Source organism: Scylla paramamosain, chromosome 30 (assembly GCF_035594125.1).
Source record: "Scylla paramamosain isolate STU-SP2022 chromosome 30, ASM3559412v1, whole genome shotgun sequence".
NCBI classification, from domain to species: domain Eukaryota; kingdom Metazoa; phylum Arthropoda; class Malacostraca; order Decapoda; family Portunidae; genus Scylla; species Scylla paramamosain.
In genome coordinates, this window is record NC_087180.1 from 1,426,148 (window position 1) to 1,452,500 (window position 26,353).

The window sequence follows — 26,353 nt, forward strand, 5'->3', positions numbered from 1 at the left end:
TGACTTAACCTGCTCTCGTGCCCACGCTCTTAAATCTTCCCAGTTTTCCACCATCTAGCTACGACTACAGAGTCACTCTCATACTAAATTTATCTGTGCTGTATACCTCTCACCTAACTCCTCTGACTATAAGAAATTCTTTGACTACTTAACTTCCAAAGTGGAGCACATTCTGACCCTCTTCCCTTTTGCAGAGATCTCCATTCTTGGAGACTTCAATGTTCACCACCAGCTTTGGCTTTCCTCTCCCTTCACTGACCATCCTGGTGAACTAGCCTACAACATTGCTATCCTCCATGACCTAGAGCAATTGGTGCAACACCCTACTCGTATTCCTGACCGTCTTGGAGATACACCCAACATTCTTGACCTTTTCCTGACCTCTAATCCTGCTTATGCTGTCACCCTTTCTTCTCCGTTGGGCTCCTCCGATCACAATCTCATATCTTTATTTTGTCCTATCACTCCAATCCCTCCTCAGGATCCCCCTAAGCGAAGGTGCCTCTGGCGTTTTGCCTCTGCTAGTTGGGGGGACCTGAGGAGGTATTTTGCTGATTTTCCTTGGAATGACTATTGCTTCCGTGTCAGAGACCCGTCTTTGTGTGCTGAGCGCATAACAGAGGTGATAGTGTCCGGCATGGAGGCGTACATTCCTCACTCTTTTTCTCGTCCTAAACCTTCTAAACCTTGGTTTAACACAGCTTGTTCTCGTGCTATACATGATAGAGAGGTGGCCCACAAAAGGTACTTAAGCCTTCCATCACCAGAATCTCATGCACTTTATATTTCTGCCCGGAACCATGCCAAGTCTGTTCTCCAACTAGCCAAAAACTCCTTCATTAACAGAAAATGTCAAAACCTTTCAAGATCTAACTCCCCTCGTGATTTCTGGCATCTAACCAAAAATATCTCCAATAACTTTGCTTCTTCTTTCCCTCCTCTACTTCAACCAGATGGCACCACTGCTATCACATTTATTTCTAAAGCTGAACTCTTTCCTCAAAGCTTTGCTAAAAACACTACCTTGGACGATTCTGGGCTTGTTCCTTCCTCTCCTCCACCCTCTGACTACTTCATGCCACCTATTAAAATTCTTCGCAATGATGTTTTCCATGCCCTCGCTGGCCTAAACCCTCGGAAGGCTTATGGACCTGATGGGGTCCCTCCTATTGTTCTCCGAAACTGTGCCTCCGTGCTTGCACCTTGCCTAGTCAAACTCTTTCAGCTCTGTCTGTGAACATCTACCTTTCCTTCTTGCTGGAAGTTTGCCTACATTCAACCTGTTCCTAAAAAGGGTGACCGTTCTAATCCCTCAAACTACCGTCCTATTGCTTTAATTTCCTGCCTATCTAAAGTTTTTGAATCTATCCTCAACAGGAAGATTCTTAAACATCTATCACTTGACAACCTTCTATCTGATCGCCAGTATGGGTTCCGTCAAGGCCGCTCTACTGGTGATCTTCTGACTTTCCTTACTGAGTCTTGGTCATCCTCTTTTAGAGATTTTGGTGAAACTTTTGCTGTTGCCTTGGACATATCAAAAACTTTTGATAGAGTCTGGCACAAAGCTTTGATTTCCAAACTACCCTCCTACGGTTTCTATCCTTCTCTCTGTAACTTCATCTCAAGTTTCCTTTCTGACCGTTCTATTGCTGCTGTGGTAGACGGTTACTGTTCTTCTCCTAAATCTATTAACAGTGGTGTTCCTCAGGGTTCTGTCGTGTCACCCACTCTCTTCTTATTATTCATTAATGATTTTCTATACCAAACTTCTTGTATTATCCACTCCTACGCTGATGATACCACCCTGCAGTTTTCCACGTCTTTTCATAGACGTCCAACCCTTCAGGAGGTAAATATTTCACGCAGGAAAGCCACAGAACGCTTGACTTCTGATCTTTCTAAAATTTCTGATTGGGGCAGAGTAAACTTGGTATTGTTCAATGCCTCAAAAACTCAATTCCTCCATCTATCAACTCGACACAACCTTCCAGACAACTATCCCCTCTTCTACACTGAACATCCTCGGTCTGTCCTTTACTTATAATCTGAAGTGGAAACTTCACATATCTCTAGCTAAAACAGCTTCTATGAAGTTAGGTGTTCTGAGACGTCTCCGCAAGTTTTTCTCACCTCCCCTGCTGCTAACTCTGTACAAGGGCCTTATCCGTCCATGTATGGAGTATGCTTCACATGTCTGGGGGGTTCCACTCATACTGCTCTTCTAGACAGGGTGGAATCAAAAGCTTTTCGTCTCATCGACTCCTCTCCTCTAACTGACTGTCTTCAGCCTCTCTCTCACCGCTGCAATGTTGCATATCTAGCTGTCTTTTACCGCTATTTTCATGCTAACTGCTCTTCTGATCTTGCTAACTGCATGCCTCCCCTCCTTCCGCGGCCTCGCTGCACAAGTCTTTCTTCTTTCTCTCACCCCTATTCTGTCCACCTCTCTAATGAAAGAGTTAACCAGTATTCTCAATCATTCATCCCTTTCTCTGGTAAACTCTGGAACTCCCTGCCTGCTTCTGTATTTCCACCTTCCTATGACTTGAATTCCTTCAAGAGGGAGGTTTCAAGACACTTATTGATCAATTTTTGACCATTGCTTTGACCCTTTTATGGGACTGGCATTTCAGTGGGCATATTTTTTTTATTGGATTTTTGTTGCCCTTGGCCAGTGTCCTTCCTACATAAAAAAAAAAAAAAAGTCCATCTAGACAGGTCAGCCAACCGAGCGGGCCCAGGTCGGGGGAGGAGAGGTGATGACGTCATCCACCCCACACTTCCCGTGCCACCCCAGCTCAATGCTCACCGACAGCTGATTTTTGGCGGGAAGTTCGGGCACTTTGGTCTGACGCCTGAGGTTTCCTGTTGTTTACATATCGCTTGTGGACACTGGGCTAGCTGGAGTGTTCATCAAACTCTCCACAGTGCTGTAAACAACTAAACATGCCGAACAGTTGCTCAGTGTTTGGATGCAATAACACGAAAAGAAAAACAGGTTTAGGCATTAAGTATTTTAAGTTTCCCAAGGAAAAAAATCGCAGACAGCAGTGGATTCACGCATGTTCCCGCGCTGATGTGTTCAGTGTAGACAATGCAGTGATATGTTCCATGCATTTTACAAGTTCTGACTACAAGGATGATTTAAAGCATCGTCTCTTAGGCACTGAGGCACCCAAGAGTTACAGGCCACTGACAGATACCGCAGTTCCATCCCTTAATTTACCTAAAGGTAGGTTAAATTGATGAATTTTCTAAATGATTATTGCATGTCTCTGTGCTGCTTATAGTGCTATATAGCCTACCTGTGAAGCAAAAGCATTACCAGTGTTATTTAGGTATAAGCCTACTTCAGTTTCAGCCCCAACTCGTTTTCACTGATGAAAGTATAATTTTCTGATAGTAGAAATGAATCTAAGCAAGGCCAATGTAAATTAGCCTTGATTCTAAGACTTTTATTCTATGGCATTTCTATAAGAAAAACGTGCTTTTATTAGTAAAAACGCATTGGGGCTGAAATTAGAGTAGTGGTACAGGGAGGGTTAAGCTGATGTTAATTTTATGAATTGCAGGTAAAAGTGTAACGGCAAGATGCAGTGAGAGGTCTGCCAGGGCAGAAAAACGTGGACGCAAAAGAATTGTCGACGAAATATTGTCTGATGCTGAATATGAATCAAGAATCGGGAGAGGGAACAACAGTGATGCACTGCCAGCTAGCGCAACTGAAAAATCTACAAAGGCAACAAGTAGTGGGGAAACAAGCTTACAAGATGTGTTGGCTGATCCTGCCAATGTAATAAATGAAAGTGATCAATATGAAAAAGAAGAGGGCACAAGTGATGTGAGTGGCAGCAATGTCTGTGAACTGCTGCTTCACAAAATTCAGCAGCTGGAAAATGAGAATAAAGATCTGAAAAAACAGAATGCTGCTTTGAAAGAAAAAAACATATCTGATTCATCAGTAAACGAAAGTGAAGTGCATTGTATCACTGAAAACATTTTAAAACCCATTTTCAGCAAAACACAAATTGATGCCATCATAAGTAAGAAAAATGTTAGACACTGGCCAGATGAAGACATATCAACGGCATTAACTCTGAGAAGCATGAGTCCCAAATGTTATGAATATCTGAGAACTGAGAAGGGCATTCCTTTGCCTTGTAAGTCAACATTAAATGAACGAGTCAAGAATTTTGATTGTGAACCTGGCATTCTGCCAGGTTCACAATCACTTTGTCACTTATGAAAACTAAATCAGATTCTGTTAGTCCACAGGAAAGATTATGTGTAATATGATGAAATGAGCATCACAAGTGAATGGAGTTATGATAAGGGTAAGGATATACTCTACAAACCTCATGACAAAGTTCAGGTTGTGATGCTGAGTGGACTTGTAGCAAAATGGAAGCAGCTAATTTATTATGGTTATTGTAGCCGCACCGGCTGGGCATCAATTGGCTCTCAGGTGATCTGTTTTACTGATCACACCCATCATCGTAGGGTCGAGCAAAGGCAGTTCTCCCTGACACGTTTATTGATGAGGTAGGCATGACCGTAAGAACTGCGAACAAGTTCTCGGTCTCAATTTCTTACAAAATAACATTATACACTGATATTAAACACTTTCAACATATTACAATATTCATTAACAATACATGCAATTGACTTGGCACTATGACAATCAGTTTTTACTACAAAATTAAAGTATTTACCTCGGTCACCATTCTGCCCGTCTTTGTCTGAGCGTGACTTGGCCGTGAGTGATGCCCGCAGGCGACTAGCAGGTTAACCTCACACTACCAACAAGTGAGCATCGGCTTCGGTGCTTAATATAGCATTGAATACTGATACTTACACATATTACACGTTTTCATGCAAATAGAAAACTATTGAACATTTCACTTATAAATGCCGAGGAATAATGACGTGAGGTACATACGCTTTACGTACAGTAACAGTTATGATATATCTGACATGCACAAAATTTTGATAAGTTTAATTAAAGAGATTGAGTGTGCAGGATACCCTGTTGTTGCAATTGTTCATAACTTGGGATCAAGTAATCTGAAGATGTGGAAAGATTTTGGCATTGATCCTGTGGCAAAAAATTTTTCCTTTAAAAACCCAACTGCTCCTGATTGCGATATTTTTGTCTTTGCAGATGTTCCACATTTAATTAAGCTGATAAGGAACAATTTTCTCGATTCAGGGTTTTACTTACAGGATGGAAGCTTTGTTAATGTTTCTTGTATTCGTGAAATGATGACAGCAAGTAAAACTGAATATGGTTTAGCTTACAAATTAAATGAAATGCATGTATATGTAGGGGGCCCACAGCGACAGCGGGTTATGTGTGCAGTTCAGTTGTCAAAATCTAGTTCTAGTTCACTGAAATATCTTGGAGAGAGGGGTCTGTTGAAGAGCAGATGTTGGAAGGAAACTGCTGACTTCATAGGTCTTGTTGATGAATGGTTTGATGTGCTGAATTCCTCACATAAGTTTGGTGAAAAACAATCACTTAATGCATTTGGAATGAACTTTGATCATCAGGTTAGTGTTTTAAACAGGATGACTGAGGTAATAACATCAATGAGAGTAAAAAACCCAGTGTCAAAAGGCCTCTATAAATTTCAGAAGGGAGTGATACTATCATCTCAGTCAGTAATAGGACTGTACAGAATGCTGCAAAAGTCTTTCAACCTTTAATATATCTTAACTAGAAATCTAAATCAAGACAGCCTGGAGCATTTATTTGGGTGCATACGGCAAATGCGAGGAACATACGACCATCCAAATGCTGTAACTTTTAAATATCGCCTCAAACACTTACTCCTAGGAAAAGACGTTACACTTCTTGCTCAGAAACCAGATACAAATTTTGACTGTTTGACAAATAAAACTAAACTTGAGAAAAGGGAAAATGAAGTTTCATGTTTTGATGAGAGGCAGTTGGCATCAGAACTGTACATTACTAGTCTCAGCTTAAAAGATTTGGATGTTGGGCCTGATGTAAATTATGAGTATGATAACATTGATGAAAACATTAGTAATGTAATGGAAAGGTTTATCTTTAAATTATAATTAATTTAAATTTAGGTGTGCCACTTAAAATATATTCAACTTTACTTAAGTAATCTTTTTTATTTGTAACCACTGTGCCACAACCTTTGTCAGGTCTAGTGATAATAAATAAGTTATCTGATTCTAGTTTGATAAGAGATTCATAGAGAGCTTGTGGTAATTTCATGAAGGAGTGTTTAATTGTGTTAAGTTCTTGAAATGAGTGAGCTATTGAAGAAATATCCTTAATCAAACTTCCTCATTCCTTGGGCTATATGGCAAATACTTAAGAGTATTGATTACATGTTCAAAGGCAAGAAAATGGTTCACAAAGTTAATTTTACATTTAGGGAGGGAGTATGAGAGTCCTAGTGAAAGTACATCCAATTCTGAGGTGGCAAGTGTTCTGTTTGAGAGACTGATGACTGTTTTGTCTTTGTTAACTGAATTGTTGATTGGAATGACTAGAGCTTCTAGTTTTTATTATGATTTATTATGTTTTAATTTGGCATCATTACTATGGCTTAATCTGGTATAAAGACAATGAAAGTCTTAATATGAAACTGTATTTTTTTTAAGTTGATCAAGTTGATCAAGTTCAATTGTTTGCTGTTTTAGAAGATAGTTTTTGTTGTTAATTTCTACGTTAAGTAATTAAAATTGACAGGACAGATAGGTTTTTGAGTTCCTGTTAGGGTTGTGTACTTTAAAGTGGAGAAATTCAGGTATAATGTTGTAGAACTTACATTTATTAAGGAATTCCATATCTAATTTTTTGTTTACCTTATAATGAAGTTTTTCCAACTTCCTATAAGTTCCTACACAGACATTGTCATACCTATTATTTAAAACATCACTAAAAGATAGGTGTTTAGAAAATCTAACCCTAAGAAGAAATAAAAACACAAAAGTGTTGACAGCTAACTATTGCATGGCATGGAGAAGGTGTATCCTCACTTTATCAAGAGCCAGTCATGTATTGCATCCACTGAAGTACAGTGAAGAGTACAAACCATCCCCCCTGACTTAAATGAAGTTACTTGACAAGATTACTTCCTGGGCCAGGTTTGTTGACAGTAGGTCTCTTTTATGTTACGCATGTTGCTGTAACTCATATGGGTTAGTGTCTTTTATCTTTTTTATATTGTATACTTATTTTGGATTAGTTTTTAATTTTACTATGTCTTTTAGCCTAAAGATGCCTTCTGAGAAGGTGAAATGTTGCACAAGTAATAAATGAAAAAAAGAAACTCTGGTGAATCCCTGCTCACCTCTTCTGCAACTCGAAATTTATCTACTATCAACACACCTGCCCTGGGACAGTAGTCTTGTTGAGCAACTTCATTCATGTCAGGGGGATGGTTCACTGTACTTCAATGGATGCAATACATGGCTGGCTCTTGATGGAGTGAGGACTCTACACCTTCTCCATGCCATGCAATAGTTAACTGTCAGCACTTTTGTGTTTTTATTTCTTCTTAGGTAATCTAACCCTGTCATTTAGTGATATTTTAAGTAATACTTTACTTGTTGGTGAGAAGGACTTCAACATATTACACAAAGCTGATGCATATACAAACATTAAAATATTAGCAATTATTTACAATAAACACTCAAAACCTGAATTAAAAAAACAATCATCATCATCCCAACTATACATCTTAAAAACTCTGTTCGGAGCTTTGGGATGCAGGTTGGCAAGCAATCTAAAGGTGGCGTCTTCATTTCTCACAAGGGCTTGGAATTTTAGCTCCTTGGAGCTCTGCCCCCTTGACCACTGAAGAAGAGGCCAGTGGAGTTGCCTGGCATGCTGCCCAAAGAAAAAGTGTCATACAGTTCATTGGCAATGTGCCCCTCACAGAGACTGCAGCAGCCTTGACCACTTGCTCCTTGAAGTTTATGTTATTTAGAAGTGAATTGCTGGTCTCTTAGGCCTTGTGATATTGTCAGTTGAATAAAAGTAATCATATAGGGCTGATTCTTTGCTTTTTTTCTGATGAAAGTAAAGAGACAGGCAGACACATTGATTATTCTTGTTTAATAGTTGTAAAATTTAAAGAACAGGCATATAGGAATATGCCATAGCCTGGTTAAGATATTTCAGGTCAAAATGATGCCTGATGTTGGCCAATATGGTTAGTAAAACTTGCTGCATGGTACTGTACATACGGCAATTATGAAATGAAATGTCAAAGCGTCTCTTTGCTGGTATTTGCACACTATTTCCATGTTTTAGGTGCATTCATCTCTTAGGTATCCCTGTTTATTATCCTGGTCTGTCTAGACAAACTGCAAGTATTATAATATAACGAAATGTGGTCTATTATTATCAATTATTATGGAGCAAAGGGAAACTGTAATTCAGGAAGCAAGTCTAGCAGCTCTCCAGGTTGCAGGTCATTCACAGGGGTGAGAGCAGGTCCTTTGCCCCGCTGTTCAGATTCTGCCATGTTATGGGAATGTAACATGTATCGCTTCTTCAGACCTGTCCTACTTCATCACCTGTGCAAATACAAGCCACTCTGCAGAGTATTTTAGCGTCTTACATAAGTTTTGTACAGGGTGAGCATAACATTCTGTGGTCTGCAACGTTTACATTTAAGAAGACTGGCAGACAGCCCAGAGGTTTTATTGACAACTGATGATGTGCTGATGGAATCTGAGGGAGGGATCAACCAGAAGACCAAGATCTTTGTGAGAACTGACCAGAGATATGGTATGACCTTGAAGGTAATATTCATAGAGTATCAGTATGTTGCCAGGCCACAGAACCAGGTTGGAAAATTAAGACAACACACTTGTCCTTATTGAGAGCAAGGCCCTATGAATTTGTAACTGCAGATATTGTCAATGTCATTCTGGCACAATGACATACTTAGGGCCAATGACAGGAGAGGAGAAAAGTTGTATTTTAAGTAGAGCTTGAGATCATCAGCAAAAATTTTAGTTGTTCAAAATTGTGGACAGTAAATGGTTGACATATATCAAGAAAAGCAGGGTCCCAGCACAGAACCCTGGGGCATGCCACTTGTGACATTTCTAGAGCTGCTATTGACACCCAAGACAGACACACATATTGTTCTGACCTGTAGAAATGAGCTGATCCAGTTCAGCAGCAGGCCCATGATACCAATGCACTGGAGTGTGGTTTATCACATCAAAAGCTTTGGAGAAGTCAAATAGTATCATATCTACCACACTTTCAGTATCTAACCCCAGAGTTACAGTCATTCGTGTAGCTGCACCGGCAAGTCTTCATTAGCTCTCAGGTGATCTGTTTTATTGATCACACCCATCATCGTAGGGTCGAGGAAGGGCAGTTCTCTCTCTTGACATTTATTGATGAGGTAGGCATGACTGTAAGAACTGCAAACAAGTTCTCGGTCTCAATTTCTTACAAAATAACATTATACACTGATATTAAACACTTTCAACATATTACAGTATTCATTAACAATACATGCAATTAACTTGGCATTATAACAATCAGTTTTTACTACAAAAATTAAAGTATTTACCTTGGTCACCATCCTGCCCATCTTTGAGCACAACTTGGCTGTGAGTGACGCCCGCAGGCGACCAATGAGTTAACCACACTCTACTAACAAGTGAGCATTGGCTTTGGTGCTTAATATAGCATTGAATATTGATACTTACACAAATTACACGTCTTCATGCAAACAGAAAACTATTGAACATTTCACTTATGATTACTGAGGAATAATGATGTAAGGTACATACGCTTTGCGTACAGTAACAATTGGTCAGTAACTGCTGATCATCAGCTGTCCGGCCACCTTGAAAACCATATTGGTCAGCAATGAGTATAAAATTTTGCTCAAGGTAGGAGTAAATACAGTCAGCTACTATTTTTTCATGGCTATACAGCATACAGAAGACTTATTGGTCTGTAATTTAGTGTGTCAGAGAGGGAACCTTTCTTGAATATGGGAACTATGTTTGAGACCTTCCACAATGCAGGGAGAGTGCCTCCGCTCATGCTGGAGGTGAAGAATTTGAATGTGGGGTAAGCCAGGGATGGGTATGATCTTAATAGTCAGGGGTGCAGGCCATCCAGTCCAATACTTGTGTGGAGATCAAATGCTACAAGCCTTTTTTTTCACATCAGAGAGTAAAATTAACATAATCGAGAAGTCTTTGGAAAGCGTGATTCAGAAAGAGTTATGACAAGTGTCTTTAAATACAAAAGCAAAATTGTTGACAAAGATTTAAGCCATAACATCAAAAATGACAACAAGCGACGTGTCATGATGCATTAGAAAGGAGTTACAACTTTCTTATTCCAAATGTACTGATGGAAAGCTTTAGGGTTATCTTTAAGTTTGTCAATTAGAGACTTTTCAGAGGCTATCTGGGAATAGACACAGTAGTGTCTATAACTTTGGTTAATGTTGTAATTAGACAAAGCCTGGGAACATTTTTGAGATTTTTGACCAAGGAATCTTCTAGAGATGCCATGCTCTCATTCTCTCTCTTTTAAGGGTAGCAGAAGGATGTGAAAAAGAACCAGGGTTAGGTTTTGTACAGAGTGGTATGTAGGATTTTATCAGTGGTGTAAGAATTGCCTAGTCTGGTCAACATTGCATTTACTGAGAGATGACAGAACTCATAGTCCCAATTTTATCCAGATAAGTGGTCATCAATGATATTATATTTGCCTCCAGCCCAGGCTCTCTTACGAGGACAATTACTGTTATCCTCAACACAATTGGACACGAGGTGATCATTGAAAAGTATAGGAACGTGTCCACAGCCAGGAAAAGGGCAAGAAGACCATACATTGCCTACTCTGTCTTCTTCCATTAACAAGATTAGGTTAGGGCTGTCACCTGAAGGTATGAAAGTTAGGAAATCAATCCACTGATGTAGGCCAATGGAGTTAAACCAATTTGTAAAAGCAGCAGAGGGATGGTCTTAATCAAGGAATGTACATTGCATCATCCCCAGTCCAATCAATGGCAGGAAAATTGAAGTTACCTTATCAGTGCAGAATTGTTGCAAGTAGTTTGTCAGCCTGAAATTATCCTCTGGAGAATTTGATGGATGTCAATACACAAGTATTATATAACAATTAAGGGACACTTGGTGCACTGTATAAACATTGGGACAGTTGCTGCCCAAGGAAATAAAGGAGAGATTGTTCTTCATATAAAGACAGACACCGTGTTTTTGAACATCTCCAACAATGTCAGCGTGGGTTAATAGATGATAACTATGTATAAAGAGTAAGGAGTCAGGAATACTAGGAAGGACAAATGATTCTGTAATGGCCATAATATTTATGTTATGGTTATGCATGAGATAAGAAACTTCATTAATCTTACCAACCAAACTATTGATACAGTAAAATCCCTCTCATCCGGCATTCGAGTATCCGGCAGCTTCAAGTATCCGGCACATTTTTCCCCGAGCCTTAAAATCAATAAAAAATCAATGTGTACTCATAAAATCGATTAAAATTCCCACGCGAGGCATACTTTGTCCCCTCGCCACCAGAGCACACTGCTTCGCGCCACCCGCGGCTCACTGCACTGTGTTTACTCAATGACTCAGTCCCATGTGTGCACTGTTTATCGCCTGACGCCTTCATCATGCCTAAAGTTGTGGAAAAGAGGAAGCGTGTTGTGCTTACACTTAAGCAGCTGATCAGATCAGCTGATCTTTGTTATGGTAAGATGCATGAGTGTAGGGTGGTGATTGTAGACGTAATTTCACTTCTATTCAGGTATCCGGCAATATTCAAGTATCCGGCATGTCGGCAGTCCCGTTGATGCTGGATAAGAGGGATTTTACTGTATTGCACATTCTAACAGTATGAAACTCTTTCTTAACCAGTTGTTGGCTGGTTAAGTTCTTTCCTAGTTTAAAGGAGTGTTCTCATGCTCTTGGGCTGGTACCAAGGTGTCTTCCTATTTCTCAAGGAACACTCACTAGGCAGGCAGTACCAGCAGACAGCCAGGCAGTGCTGCCATATCTTGGGAATAAAAGAAATCAACAAAGGTATTCTTTTACTTTTACACCAGTCTTAACATGGCTTTTCTTACCCTTCTCATCATGAAGAGATTCTCATTCTGAGTAACTTGAACTTCTTATATATATATATATATATATATATATATATATATATATATATATATATATATATATATATATATATATATATATATATATATATATATATATATATATATATATATATATATATATATATATATATATATATATATATATATATATATATTATATACCCACTGCAAATTGTTTATTATGCTGATAGCAATTTTTAAAGATTTATCTGTTTTTGGGGAAACAAGCTTGCTTGCAGACAATGTTCAGAAGTGACACACTTGTGCATGTAATGGATAGGCAGGTACTGAGGCACACTGGTGAAGATGTGTTTGTCTGTGCATACATATGTCACATCTGTTGGGCAAGTGTGAAATTAGTTATGGTGATTCATTCTTTTTTTTGAGAATGTAGCTGCTGGCCAATAAGAAATACTGAATTAATTTAGTTAATCATGGCATTTTATTTCATCCTGTGGAGAGAGAAGTGGCTCAGTTTGAAATGTTTTAATTAATCTGAGGAAGATGTCTTTTGGTGGTGGGTGTCGCGGCATTGCCTCAATTATTTCTATTGCATTGCCAGATTTTACGAAGATGAAACAAGGTAACGACTTCATATTAATTTCTTAGCCTTGCCAGTTAGGCTAGGCTAATTTGTTTTTGTTAGATTAGTTTATTTAGGTTGTTAATGTTAATTTGGTTAGGTTAGGTTAGATTAGTTTAATTAGGTTAGATTAATTTAGTTAGGTTAGGTTAGCTTAGTCAGGTTAGTTTGGTTAGGTTTGATAGGTAAGGTTAGTTTAGTTAGGTTAGATTGGTTTCATTAGGTTTGGTTAGGTGGTGGTGGTGGTGACAGCTGGCTGCTGGCCACGGACTAACGGCAGCCAGTTGTCTTGTGGGGAACATTGTTACATTTATGAGGACAAAACAATTTTTCCTGATAGATTTTGGTCAGTTTTGCATTAATCTGCTTTTTATCTTTACCATAAAACATTAATTTCTGATGGGGGGTTCGAGAGGTGGGGGGTAAAAAATTATTTGCAGGAAAAAACATGCAGATTAACTGAAAACAACAAAAACAAAAACAAAAACTACCAGAAAAAAATAGTTTTGTCCTGAATAGAGACCTGATGCAAGAGTAAAAATTTACCCAAACAAACAAGCCACAACAAGAGTGATGGTGACCACCACCTTAGTCATTCACCTCCCAAAATTTACTTGTTCCCTGCTCAACATGCTCTCAGGTGAGGCCATGGAGGTGCTGCCAGTCTACCACAGGTGATCCAGGCCAGCTCATACACAGGCGCAATCTGCTGCACACTCAGTAGAACATGACCGGCACTGACCACCTTGATCCTGATGCTACAGGTGTTTCAGGATTACTCTTGAGCCAGGCCTTTGTACTGGCAACTCCTATAGATTAGATCAGATGATATCGTCTGGTATAACTTTTGCAACAGCACCGGACTTTGGCGAATTCTTCTAATAATCATGTGCTGGTGGTGGCTCTAGTCTCTGCTCCCCTTGCTCCTCCTGCACTTCTTCCTTGTTCTCTCTCTCTAAAAGTTTCTTTCTGCAATTCTATAAATTCAAAATATACTCCTTATATTTATCACTATCCCCAACTCTCACTCCCTCATATAATAAAATTTTACTTATTTCTACTTCCTCCACATTAAACTTTCTTCTTATCTTTCTTAATTTTGTAGCCTTTCAAGTGCTCTAGGGTTTCCACTCTTCTTTCATCACAAATGTTGCAGCTCGTTTGTCCATCTGTAAATCTCCAGCTTAACATAAGTGTATTTGTTCTTGCCCCTGGATTGGAAGGTATTATCATGAAATTTTTCTTTTTCAATTATTCTTTTGTTTTGAGTATAAACTGTCATTATACTTCTCTCTGTCACCAAGTCTTATGAAACTCCTTCATCATATCTGTTCACTAATTTCTTTATTTCCTCTTTATTCATTTTCCTTAACTGTTCATTATTTCTAATGCCTAATCTTTCCATATAAATGCTCATTTGTTTTGTCCATATATCTTGCTTGAGATTACTCCACTTATCTTCATAAACTTTTTTTAGTAGATAATTTCCCTCACTCATTATATTGTTGGCATAATGTAATTTATTTCTCATATCTTTTGACATCATTAGGGATGCTCCTGCTTCTCCACTCAGAGCAGCAACTGGTGTGTAATTTGGGGCATCAAAAACTTTTCTCCAAACAGAGTTTTCAGTTTCTGCAGTTGGTCATTTCTTTTGCATTCCACACTAGTACCATTGAAACAGTCATTACACAAGGCAGCACTACAGGTTTCTAGGTCTTCCCAAATTAGTAATTTATTGCAGGCTCTAGCTGTTACTGAGTAGGTCATGTTTGCCATTTTTTTTTTATATATGTTAATCTTATCTTCTTTATGTTCTTTAAAATAATCAGTCTTACCAGTTATTGTTAAGCCCAAATATCTAATCTTTCCCACCACTTCATTACCTTTTGTATTTCCAGGTTTATCCCCATCACTGTAGATCATACAACAGCTTTTTTCTTTACTTATTTCTAGCGCACATTCTCCAGCCATTTCCACCACCACTTCCAGCAGGTGCTCCTTGCCTCTCACCAAGTTTGTAATAAGTAGTCTGTCATCTGCAAAGGAAAGTGCTGGTAAGTATATTGTGTTGTTTTTAAAGACTATTTTTGTTCTGCAAATTTTCTTTATTATTAGGTTTACCACCATGACAAACAACTGTGGAGATCCAGTACACCCTTGTCGTATACCCCCAACCACACCAATCTTGCACACTTCCTCATTATTGAAGTATATAGATGTTTCATCTTCACTATAAAGTCTTACAATGCAATCAATCATTAATGGTTCACACCTGTATTTCTTTAGTGCTTGTATTAGCTTGCCTCTGTTGATGGAATCAAATGCTCTCAGAAAATCTATAGCTGTTAAAACCAATTTTGTGTTTCTTCTTTTTGCATCTTTAATACAATACTTCACCAAGAATATGTTATCTTCCAATCTCTGCCCTTTTGTAAAGCCTGACTGCATCTCATTTATTTCCTCATTATCTTTCAAATGTACTAATATCTTTTCTTTAATTAAACTTATGAAGAGCTCATATCACACATTTGTCAGGGCAATGGGTCTAAAATCTATCTTTGGCATCTTATTTTTTGCTATAAGTACAGTTTTTGATGTTTTCCATTTGTCAAGAGGCAGCCTTTTCTCTATTCATACTCTTGATTAATACTCCCATACAGATTTTGCTTCCTCCCATCCACTTCCACATTTCATTCCACATCTAGCCCAGGCTGTTTATTACTTTTCAACCTATTTAGCTTCCTCCTTATATCATCTTCTGTAAAGACTTCCTTCATTCTCTTCAGAGGTCTGTCATTTATTTCACCTCTTAATGCATCAAAATGTTCCTTTAACACTTGTGGAATGTTCTCATAGCTTCTCTCTCCTTGTGCAAGTTCTCATCTCATTTTATCATCTGGCAGTTCTAGTCTTTGACCTCTAATCATACTAAAATGTTCTTCTAAGGCCTTTGGAAAGATAAGTTCTTTTGGTTCATCATAGTTAATATGAATTTTTGATTCTGTTATTGGTATCATTTCCTGTTCATATCCTCTGTTAACTTCATCATTCCACACTTCTCTAATATTATTTGAATGCTTTTGATAAATATTTCTCCAAAAAGAAGTTATCTCTTCAACACAGTTACCTTGAAGTTCCTCACCAGTCTTATCATAAATTTTCACATTTTTGTTTTTCAGTTCCTTTCCTTGCAATTTATTTATATTCTTCCATAAATTTCTACTTGTATTTTTTCCATTCTTAATCTCAGCAGTCACCTTCCTTTCATGGATTTTCTTTTTTTTTTTTTTTTTTGTTGTTGCTTGTTTCTGAGTCTCATATAGTCCCCTATATTTCCCTCTCTCTCTCTCTTGTAGCATTCCTTCTATTACGCTCTCTCCTTTTACTTATACTCTTTTTTTTATGTCCTCACTAATCCAGACTGGCTCCTGTATTTCTTCCTTTACTCCTTTCCTGGTTTTCTTCAAATATTTATCTGCTGCCTCTTTCATCAGGTTCTTCATATACACAATTTCAAAAGTTGCTTCTGGTATTCTTTGTAAACCTTTTTCAAGATGTTTAATATATTTTTGCTTCAACTCTTCATTCCTCACATTGTAGTATTCAATTACTTCAGTCTCACCCTTGTTTAATTTGTTTCTACATTTGAATTTAAAGCTTACTGTTATCAAACAGTGGCCTGGTAGGTCAAAAATGGTTTTCTTTTTATTATTGAGCATATTTTCAAAGTGTGAATACAATCTTTCGTTTGTGTGAACAAAATCAATTATGCTTGTTTCTCCTCTCTGTTCCCTTGTTATTACACCTTCACATCTTTCATCAGCATTAGTAGTAAAAGGCTCCATTTTTCCATAAGTTCTATTCTTGTTTTCCATTTCTATCAAGCCATTATCTTTTTTTTTTTTATGTAGGAAGGCACTGTCCAAGGGCAACAAAAATCCAATAGAAAAATGAATGAGATGCTGATCCCCAAATAGGGTCCAAAGTGGCAGTCAAAAATTGAAGGATAAGTGTCTTGAAACCTCCCTTTTGAAGGAATTCAAGTTATAGGAAGATGGAAATACAGAAGCAGGCATGGAGTTCCAGAGTATACCAGAGAAAGGGATGAATAATTGAGAATGCTGGTTAACTCTTGCAATACAGAGGTGGACAGAATAGCAGTGAGAGAAAGAAGAAAGTCTTGTGCAGCAAGGCCACAGGAGGAGGGAGGCATGCAGTTAGCAAGATCAGAAGAGCAGTTAGCATGAAAATAGCAGTAGAAGATAGCAAGAGATGCAACATTGCGGCGATGAGAAAGAGGCTGAGGACAGTTAGAGGAGAGGAGTTGATGAGACATAAAGCTTTTTGATTCCACCCTGTCTAGAAGAGTAGTATGAGTGGAACCCCCATGTGACAAAGAAGCACATTCCATACATGGATGGATAAGGTCCCTGTACAGAGTTAGTAGCTGGAAGGATGAGTAAACCTGGCAGAGATGTCTCAGAACACCTGACTTCATAGAAGCTGTTTTAGCTAGAGATGACACATATATATATATATATATATATATATATATATATATATATATATATATATATATATATATATATATATATATATATATATATATATATATATATATATATATATACTGAATTAACCTTAACTGGTGAAGTCAAAGCAGGCAGGTGTAGTGGTGGGGGTGATGGCAGAAAGTGCCAGGGAGGTGGAAGCAAAGTGATGGTGATGTGGTGAGAAACAGTAAGTGTGATAGTGTTGTGTATGTGTTGTGTTGTTCATTATTTATTTAGAAACTGGTATAGAAGTAAGTGTGATGATGCTGAAGGTGTGTAGTGGGGGAGTACGTTAGGTACTAAGGCAGGTGTGGTGATGGTGTGTGGTTGGGGTAGCAAGTGCCAGAAATAATTTGTGGTGGTGGTGGTGGAGATGGTATGCAACTGCAACAGCAGAATTTTGTAGTGGTGTCTGGTAGGGGCAGCAAGAGCCACATAGGTGAGGCTGCTGTAGTTAATATGTATGAAACCAGTGACTGAAAAGATACAATTATAAGTTAACTTGTATGAAGCCAGAGATGGAAAAGGAATAATTATAAGTTGGATGCCCTGATGGTTCTGGATTAATTAAAGTTAAAATTTCTTCAATACAATGACCAGTATTACTTAAGTTGCATTACTCCTGACAAAAGTTATTGTTTCTTTACAAGTTACTAAGCTTTTGTTCCTAACATTGCATTTTAAGCTGTATTTAAGTATCATATATAATCTTTGTGCTTATTCCTTATAAACATTACTATCATCTATAAGTAAAAATAAAATAAGAACATTCTTGTTGATAAAAGTAACTTCTTTCAACCTTCATGGATTCCTGTGGGCCATAGAACATGACAAGGTGTGCAGGGAAAGGGTCTTCAGTGATTGGTTTGATCCACTGGATGTCTGCTTCACCATGAAATCCTGCACCCTTTGACTCCTTGGTGAGTAACCTTTCATTTGTTTGTGTATTCATCTTCATTTGATGTGTATGAAACTTCAAAACTAATTACTATGTTCTTCAGTTATCAAATTATAATACCAGTTTACTTTTAGTGGTAATGCATTACAAAATTGGTGCTAAAATTGTTTTGCAAAAATTTTGCAAATAATTGTCAGCATACCAGTGTCACCTATGAAGTACTTTTTTTTTATCACACTATATTTTCAAGATTGTCTCCAGTAAATGTAAGTTATTAAGCAAGTGTACTTGAAAAAGCTAAATTGTTTCTTTACAATATGAAGATTTTTCTTATGAAGCATGTGTAAATCTGTATAAAAATTATATAGATTGGAGAGTAGAGTGAAAGCTAATTTAATGAACAAGAAATGGGTATTAAAATAATGTGATGGTTGTTTATGAACAAAATTTTTAAAGCTTTTTTTTTGGCCTGGATTAATCCTTTTTTTTTTTTTTTTTATGTAGGAAGGACACTGGCCAAGGGCAACAAAAATCTAATAAAAAAAATGCCCACTGAAATGCCAGTCCCATAAAAGGGTCAAAGCAGTGGTCAAAAATTGGTGGATAAGTGTCTTGAAACCTCCCTCTTGAAGGAATTCAAGTCATAGGAAGGTGGAAATACAGAAGCAGGCAGGAAGTTCCAGAGTTTACCAGAGAAAGGGATGAATGATTGAGAATACTGGTTAACTCTTGCGTTAGAGAGGTGGACAGAATAGGGGTGAGAGAAAGAAGAAAGACTTGTGCAGCAAGGCCGCGGAAGGAGGGGAGGCATGCAGTTAGCAAGATCAGAAGAGCAGTTAGCATGAAAATAGCGGTAGAAGACAGCTAGATATGAAACATTGCGGCGGTGAGAGAGAGGCTGAAGACAGTCAGTTAGAGGAGAGGAGTTGATGAGACAAAAAGATTTTGATTCCACCCTGTCTAGAAGAGCAGTATGAGTGGAACCCCGCCAGACATGTGAAGCATACTCCATACATGGACGGATAAGGCCCTTGTACAGAGTTAGCAGCTGGGTGGGTGAGAAAAACTGGCGGAGACGTCTCAGAACACCTAACTTCATAGAAGCTGTTTTAGCTAGAGATGAGATGTGAAGTTTCCAGTTCAGATTATAAGTAAAGGACAGACCGAGGATGTTCAGTGTAGAAGAGGGAAACAGTTGAGTGTCATTGAAGAAGAGGGGATAATTGTCTGGAAGGTTGTGTTAAGTTGATAGATGGAAGAATTGAGTTTTTGAGGCATTGAACAATACCAAGTTTGCTCTGCCCCAATCAGAAATTTTAGAAAGATCAGAAGTCAGGCGTTCTGTGGCTTCCCTGCGTGATATGTTTACCTCCTGAAGAGTTGGACGTCTATGAAAAGACGTGGAAAAGTGCAGGGTGGTATCATCAGCGTAGGAGTGGATAGGACAAGAAGTTTGGTTTAGAAGATCATTAATGAATAATAAGAAGAGAGTGAGTGACAGGACAGAACCCTGAGGAACACCACTATTAATAGATTTAGGAGAAGAACAGTGACCGTCTACCACAGCAGCAATAGAACGGTCAGAAAGGAAACTTGAGATGAAGTTACAGAGAGAAGGATAGAAACCGTAGGAGGGTAGTTTGGAAATCAAAGCTTTGTGCCAGACTCTATCAAAGGCTTTTGATATGTCCAAGGCAACAGCAAAAGTTTCACCAAAATCTCTAAAAGAGGATGACCAAGACTCAGTAAGGAAAGCCAGAAGATCACCAGTAGAGTGGCCTTGACGGAACCCATACTGGCGATCAGATAGAAGGTTGTGAAGTGATAGATGTTTAAGAATCTTCCTGTTGAGGATAGATTCAAAAACTTTAGATAAGCAGGAAATTAAAGCAATAGGACGGTAGTTTCAGGGATTAGAGCGGTCACCCTTTTTAGGAACAGGTTGAATGTAGGCAAACTTCCAGCAAGAAGGTAAGGTAGATGTTGACAGACAGAGCTGAAAGAGTTTGACTAGGCAAGGTGCAAGCACAGAGGCACAGTTTCGGAGAACAATAGGAAGGACCCCATCAGGTCCATAAGCCTTTCGAGGGTTTAGGCCAGCGAGGGCATGGAAAACATCATTGCGAAGAATTTTAATATGTGGCATGAAGTAGTCAGAGGGTGGAGGAGAGGGAGGAACAAGCCCAGAATCATCCAAGGTAGTGTTTTTTAGCAAAGGTTTGAGCAAAGAGTTCAGCTTTAGAAATAGATGTGATAGCAGTGGTGCCATCTGGTTGAAATAGAGGAGAGAAAGAAGAAGAAGCAAAGTTATTGGAGATATTTTTGGCTAGATGCCAGAAATCATGAGGGGAGTTAGATCTTGAAAGGTTTTGACATTTTCTGTTAATGAAGGAGTTTTTGGCTAGTTGGAAAACATACTTGGCATGGTTCCAGGCAGAAATATAAAGTGCATGAGATTCTGGTGATGGAAGGCTTAAGTACCTTTTGTGGGCCACCTCTCTATCATGTATAGCACGAGAACAAGCTGTGTTAAACCAAGGTTTAGAAGGTTTAGGACGAGAAAAAGAGTGAGGAATGTACGCCTCCATGCCAGACACTATCACCTCTGTTATGTGCTTAGCACACAAAGACGGGTCTCTGACACGGAAGCAGTAGTCATTCCAAGGAATATCAGCAAAATACCTCCTCAGGTCCCCCAACTAGCAGAGGCAAAATGCCTGAGGCACCTTCGCTTAGGGGGATGCTGAGGAGGGATTGGAGTGATAGGACAAGATAAAGATATGAGATTGTGATCGGAGGAGCCCAACGAAGAAGAAAGGGTGACAGCATAAGCAGAAGGATTAGAGGTCAGGAAAAGGTCAAGAATGTTGGGCGTATCTCCAAGACGGTCAGGAATACAAGTACGGTGTTGCACCAATTGCTCTAGGTCATGGAGGATAGCAAAGTTGTAGGCTAGTTCACCAGGATGGTCAGTGAAGGGAGAGGAAAGCCAAAGCTGGTGATGAACATTGAAGTCTCCAAGAATGGAGATCTCTGCAAAAGGGAAGAGGGTCAGAATGTGCTCCACTTTGGAAGTTAAGTAGTCAAAGAATTTCTTATAGTCAGAGGAGTTAGGAGAGAGGTATACAGCACAGATAAATTTAGTATGAGAGCGAGTGACTCTGTAGTCGTAGCCAGATGGTGGAAAACTCGGAAGATTAAAGAGCGTGGGCACGAGAGCAGGTTAAGTCATTGCGCACATAAACGCAGCATCCAGCTTTGGATAAAAAATGAGGATAGAGAAAGTAGGAGGGAACAGAAAAGGGGCTACTGTCAGTTGCCTCAGACACCTGAGTTTCAGTGAGGAAAAGAAGATGAGGTTTAGAAGAGGAGAGGTGGTGTTCTACAGATTGAAAATTAGATTTTAGACCGCGAATGTTGCAGAAGTTAATGAAGAAAAAGTTGAGGGGGGTGTCAAGACACTTAGGGTCGTCGACAGAAAGGCAGTCCGACCTGGGGACATTTATGGTCCCCTCCCCAGATGGGGACTCCGAGGTTGGTGTAGGAGTCGCCATGATGATTTTAAAATTTTTGGGTGAAGGGTGTGTGTGTTATTAGGTGCTTGTAGTTTTGTGTGGAGGAAGAGAGCTTCTATCATTGCAGGTGATTCTTTTATTCTCTGGAACTCTTTTCTAATAACTTCTGAGCCACCCAAGAACTGCAAGCAAGTACGCCTTCAACAGCCACACAAAGACACGTGTGGTGATAGACATATGGGACACTGGAATCCAGATTCTGCTGTCTGTACAAGTCACGTGGCACCCTGCTGTACCACCCAGTTAAAAGTGCTCACAAAGCAGCTGCACATATGTAGTTGCACAATATGTACATCCAAAGAAAAATTCCCCTGAATGAGCCACTACTTGATGATGACCCTGAAGCTTAAGAATATAGAGGAGGTATCCAAGCTGGACTGGCTCACTGCTGGACTGTCAACAAAAAATGTGTTCTCTCTCTCTCTCTCTCTCTCTCTCTCTCTCTCTCTCTCTCTCTCTCTCTCTCTCTCTCTCTCTCTCTCTCTCTCTCTCTCTCTCTCGATGTTTTATGCCTATTGAAGACAGCATCTAAGGAGGTGGCCTTGGCAGAAGCTTCCATGTCTTCCAGTTGAAGTCTTCCTTCCTCACTTGCTCAAAGCCATGCACCAGCACCTTTTGTCTCACATGTACTACCTCAACGTATTATAACATCCAAGTGCCCTTCCAGTCTTTCACTATGCTCATATACACTTAAGTATTGTCAAAATAAAAGACAAGTTACAGATTTACTTTCACCCCCAAAAAATTAGCTTAATGTACTACATATGAAAGAAAAAAAAAACTTATAAAACAAAGAGAAAATGGTGAAAATCTTATAAGCAACATGTTACTAATCTATTATCATATCTAAAAATAAGAAAATAATCATACATTATACATAAGCAAAGTGGTGTTGTAATTCATCTTTCCTGACAGCAATTTCTGCCAAGGAACTGGCTATGACTTCCAGCACTGTAGTCATGGCCTCCATGCATGTGTTGAAAGTAAGAGTTTCTTACATCCAGGTGGTCATTCAACATATCCAATGAACCAAGATGTTCCTCATCTTGCTGAGGATGCCTTGTTAGATCTCCAATATCTGAGGAACTGCTAGACATTCTGCCCTGCTTGTGTGTCACCTTTTAGAACCAGCAGTAGGCAAGGAGATGCAATGATGTTGAGGGCTGGACAGGGAGAGTGCAGAATGATGTGGGTTGCACTGCTGACAATATGGACAGTGGCTTTGCTGGCTTGGCTCTGGCTGAGATGAGGACAGGAGGGCTAACTCAGCCACAGCAGCAAGTGTGGCTGAATGAAAGAACAAAACTTACTGTTCCATGCTGCCCTTTTCACCTGCATGACTAAAAGTAATGAAGAACCATCAATATAATAATTATACATATTCATGGAAATCATGGAAACAAGGAAGAATCCAGCTAACACACCCATTAAAAATCAAAACATTATTCAGCTAACACACCCATTAAAAATCCAAACATTATTCATTAAAAAAAAAAAAAGCATAATCTAACCAAAGGTGACTATAAGGATAGTGACCATGAAGATTACTTATCATTTATACCCTATGAGTTCTTGATATTAGCTGTAAGGGAACTGCTAGATTATTATTATTTAGTAAGTGATTAAATAATGTTGATACAAGGTTGTTGTGCCTTCACAGACTACATTATTTAGAAGACATGGGATGCAGAACTTAAATAAGAAGGGCTATAAAAAGCATATATATTGCCAAGAACCAGTTAATTTTGCTGGCTGATAAATTAATCCACAAGAAGAACAAATCATTTGCAGGAGGGATAGCATACTGATTTCTTTAAAAATCAGAAAAAACTGAACTGTAGCTTAATGAGCATATACCTAAATCAGTACAGAGTCTGTTATTACACAGGATATGTATGGATGGTATACTGACATAATTAAGGCAAGATGCATCAATTAATTACCTGTTACCACCTCCAACTCTGCTTCTTGATTGCTTGACATGCCCTCAGTTGCTGGACTCAGCTGTGCTTTACCCTCCATCCATGGGAAATGCAGAGTATTATGAATAGGAAACATAAAAATTAAATTAATTAGCTAACAAGACTTAAACAAAAGTGTGTAGCATTATCAAACATCTTCATATGTTTAGTGGTGGCAATATATATATATATATATATATATATATATATATATATATATATATATATATATATATATATATATATATATATATATATATATATATATATATATATATATATATATATATATATATATATATATATATATATATATATATATATATATATACCCAGCATTGGTTATATATTGACATGAGTCATTCTTTCCCAATTATCACTTAATTTTATTAGTTTGGAGGCACTTCCTCCACACTATTGTTAATATATCAAAACATGTAACAACTTTCTCTCATCTGTATACCTGTTTTCACCTAAGCTGGCAATACCTGCCAAATAAGCCCCACCCACACCTTTCTGTGACTGGCTGGTGAGACCCCCCTCCTCTCTCTCTCTCTCTCACACACCTACTGGTCCTAACAAATTCACACTATGTAATCTAATGTATTAAACATAATATGTGTATGCATGTGTGTGTGTGTGTGTGTGTGTGTGTGTGATGTTTTTGGCTACACCAGAAATCATGAGGGGAGTTAGATCTTGAAACATATCTATGTATGAATGTATGCATGAATGTATAAAGATTTTAAAAGATGGAAAGATAAGTGAAAGTAAGAAAAGAGAAAAGACATTTTTTTCCTGGCTACGAGAAATTTGTTAGTAGTCATGTGTGGCCAGGGGAAAGTTGTCCAGGGTAGGTTTGGTCTTCATCAGGTTTGGCCTGGATAGTTTTGGCAAGGGTAGGTTTGGTCATCATCAGGATTGTCCAGGGTAAGCTTGGTTCATCATCAAATTTATCCACAGTAGGTTTGGTTGTCATCAGGAGTGGCCAGGATTGGTTTGGCCTATGTTTAGTCATCATCAGGTGTGGCCAGGGGAGATTTGGCCTGTGTTTAGTCATCATCAGGTGCGGAGAGGGGAGATATGTAAGTTTAATCATCATCAGGTTTGGCCAGGGGAGATTTGGCCTACGTTTAGTCATCATCAGGAGTGGCCAGGGAAGATTTGGCCTTTAGTCATCATCAGGTGTGGCCAGGAGAGATTTGGCCTACATTTAGTCATCATCAGGTGTGGTCAGGGGAGATCTGGCCTACGTTTAGTCATCATCAGGTGTGGCCAGGGGAGATTTGGCCTTTAGTCAAGGCCAGGGGAGATTTGGCCTACGTTTAGTCATCATCAGGTGTGGCCAGGGGAGATTTGGCCTACGTTTAGTCATCATCAGGTGTGGCCAGGGGAGATTTGGCCTACGTTTAGTCATCATCAGGTGTGGCCAGGGGAGATTTGGCCTTTAGTCATCATCAGGTTTGGCCAGGGGAGATTTGGCCTACGTTTAGTCATCATCAGGTGTGGCCAGGGGAGACTTGGCCTTTAGTCATCATCAGGTGTGGCCAGGGGAGATTTGGCCTACATTTAGTCATCATCAGGAGTGGCCAGGGGATATTTGGCCTTTAGTCATCATCAGGTTTGGCCAGGGTTTAGTCATTATCAGGTGTGGCCAGGGGAGATTTGGCCTACATTTAGTCATCATCAGGAGTGACCAGGGGAGATTTGGCCTATGTTTAGTCATCATCAGGAGTGGCCAGGAGAGATTTGGCCTACGTTCAGTCATCATCAGGTTTGGCCAGGGGAGATTTGGCCTGTGTTTAGTCATCATCAGGTGTGGCCAGGGGAGATTTGGCCTACGTTTAGTCATCATCAGGTTTGGCCAGGGGAGATTTGGCCTTTAGTCATCATCAGGTGTGGCCAGGGGAGATTTGGCCTATGTTTAGTCATCATCAGGTGTGGCCAGGGGAGATTTGGCCTTTAGTCATCATCAGGTTTGGCCAGGGGAGATTTGGCCTTTAGTCATCATCAGGTGTGGCCAGGGGAGATTTGGCCTTTAGTCATCATCAGGTGTGGCCAGGGGAGATTTGGCCTACGTTTTGTCATCATCAGGTGTGGCCAGGGAAGATTTGGAATTTAGTCATCATCAGGTGTGGCCAGGAGAGATTTGGTCTACATTTAGTCATCATCAGGTGTGGCCAGGGGAGATTTGGCCTGCGTTTAGTCATCATCAGGTGTGGCCAGGGAAGATTTGGCCTTTAGTCATCATCAGGTTTGGCCAGGGGAGATTTGGCCTACGTTTAGTCATCATCAGGTGTGGCCAGGGGAGATTTGGCCTACATTTAGTCATCATCAGGAGTGGCCAGGGGAGATTTGGCCTTTAGTCATCATCAGGTTTGGCCAGGGGAGGTTTGGCCTACGTTTAGTCATCATCAGGTGTGGCCAGGGGAGATTTGGCCTTTAGTCATCATCAGGTATGGCCAGGGGAGATTTGGCCTATGTTTAGTCATCATCAGGTGTGGCCAGGGGAGATTTGGCCTTTAGTCATCATCAGGTATGGCCAGGGGAGATTTGGCCTACGTTTTGTCATCATCAGGTGTGGCCAGGGAAGATTTGGCCTTTAGTCAT

The 26,353-nt window shown here is 39.3% G+C and overlaps 2 long non-coding RNA genes across 5 annotated transcripts in view; both read right to left on the bottom strand.

The window, feature by feature from the left end:
- Window positions 1-7,284: 7,284 nt before the first annotated feature.
- Window positions 7,285-12,169, bottom strand: LOC135116155 (uncharacterized). Its single transcript, XR_010276192.1, has 2 exons — window positions 9,150-12,169; window positions 7,285-7,873 (listed from the first exon to the last, which is right to left on the bottom strand). It is a non-coding gene; the product is annotated as an uncharacterized LOC135116155 (long non-coding RNA).
- Window positions 12,170-12,334: 165 nt separating this feature from the next.
- The window catches only part of LOC135116156 (uncharacterized), a 49,827-nt gene continuing 35,808 nt past the window's right edge, over window positions 12,335-26,353 (bottom strand). Inside the window, exons 1-3 of one of the 4 annotated variants that reach the window (XR_010276196.1) lie at window positions 23,726-23,916; window positions 14,640-23,069; window positions 12,335-13,730 (exon numbers count right to left, since the gene is read on the bottom strand). This is a non-coding gene — a long non-coding RNA (uncharacterized LOC135116156). Of the gene's footprint in view, window positions 13,731-14,115; window positions 23,070-23,725; window positions 23,917-26,353 lie in introns of those variants that run through there. The other 3 variants (XR_010276194.1, XR_010276195.1, XR_010276193.1) reach the window with 3 other exon arrangements.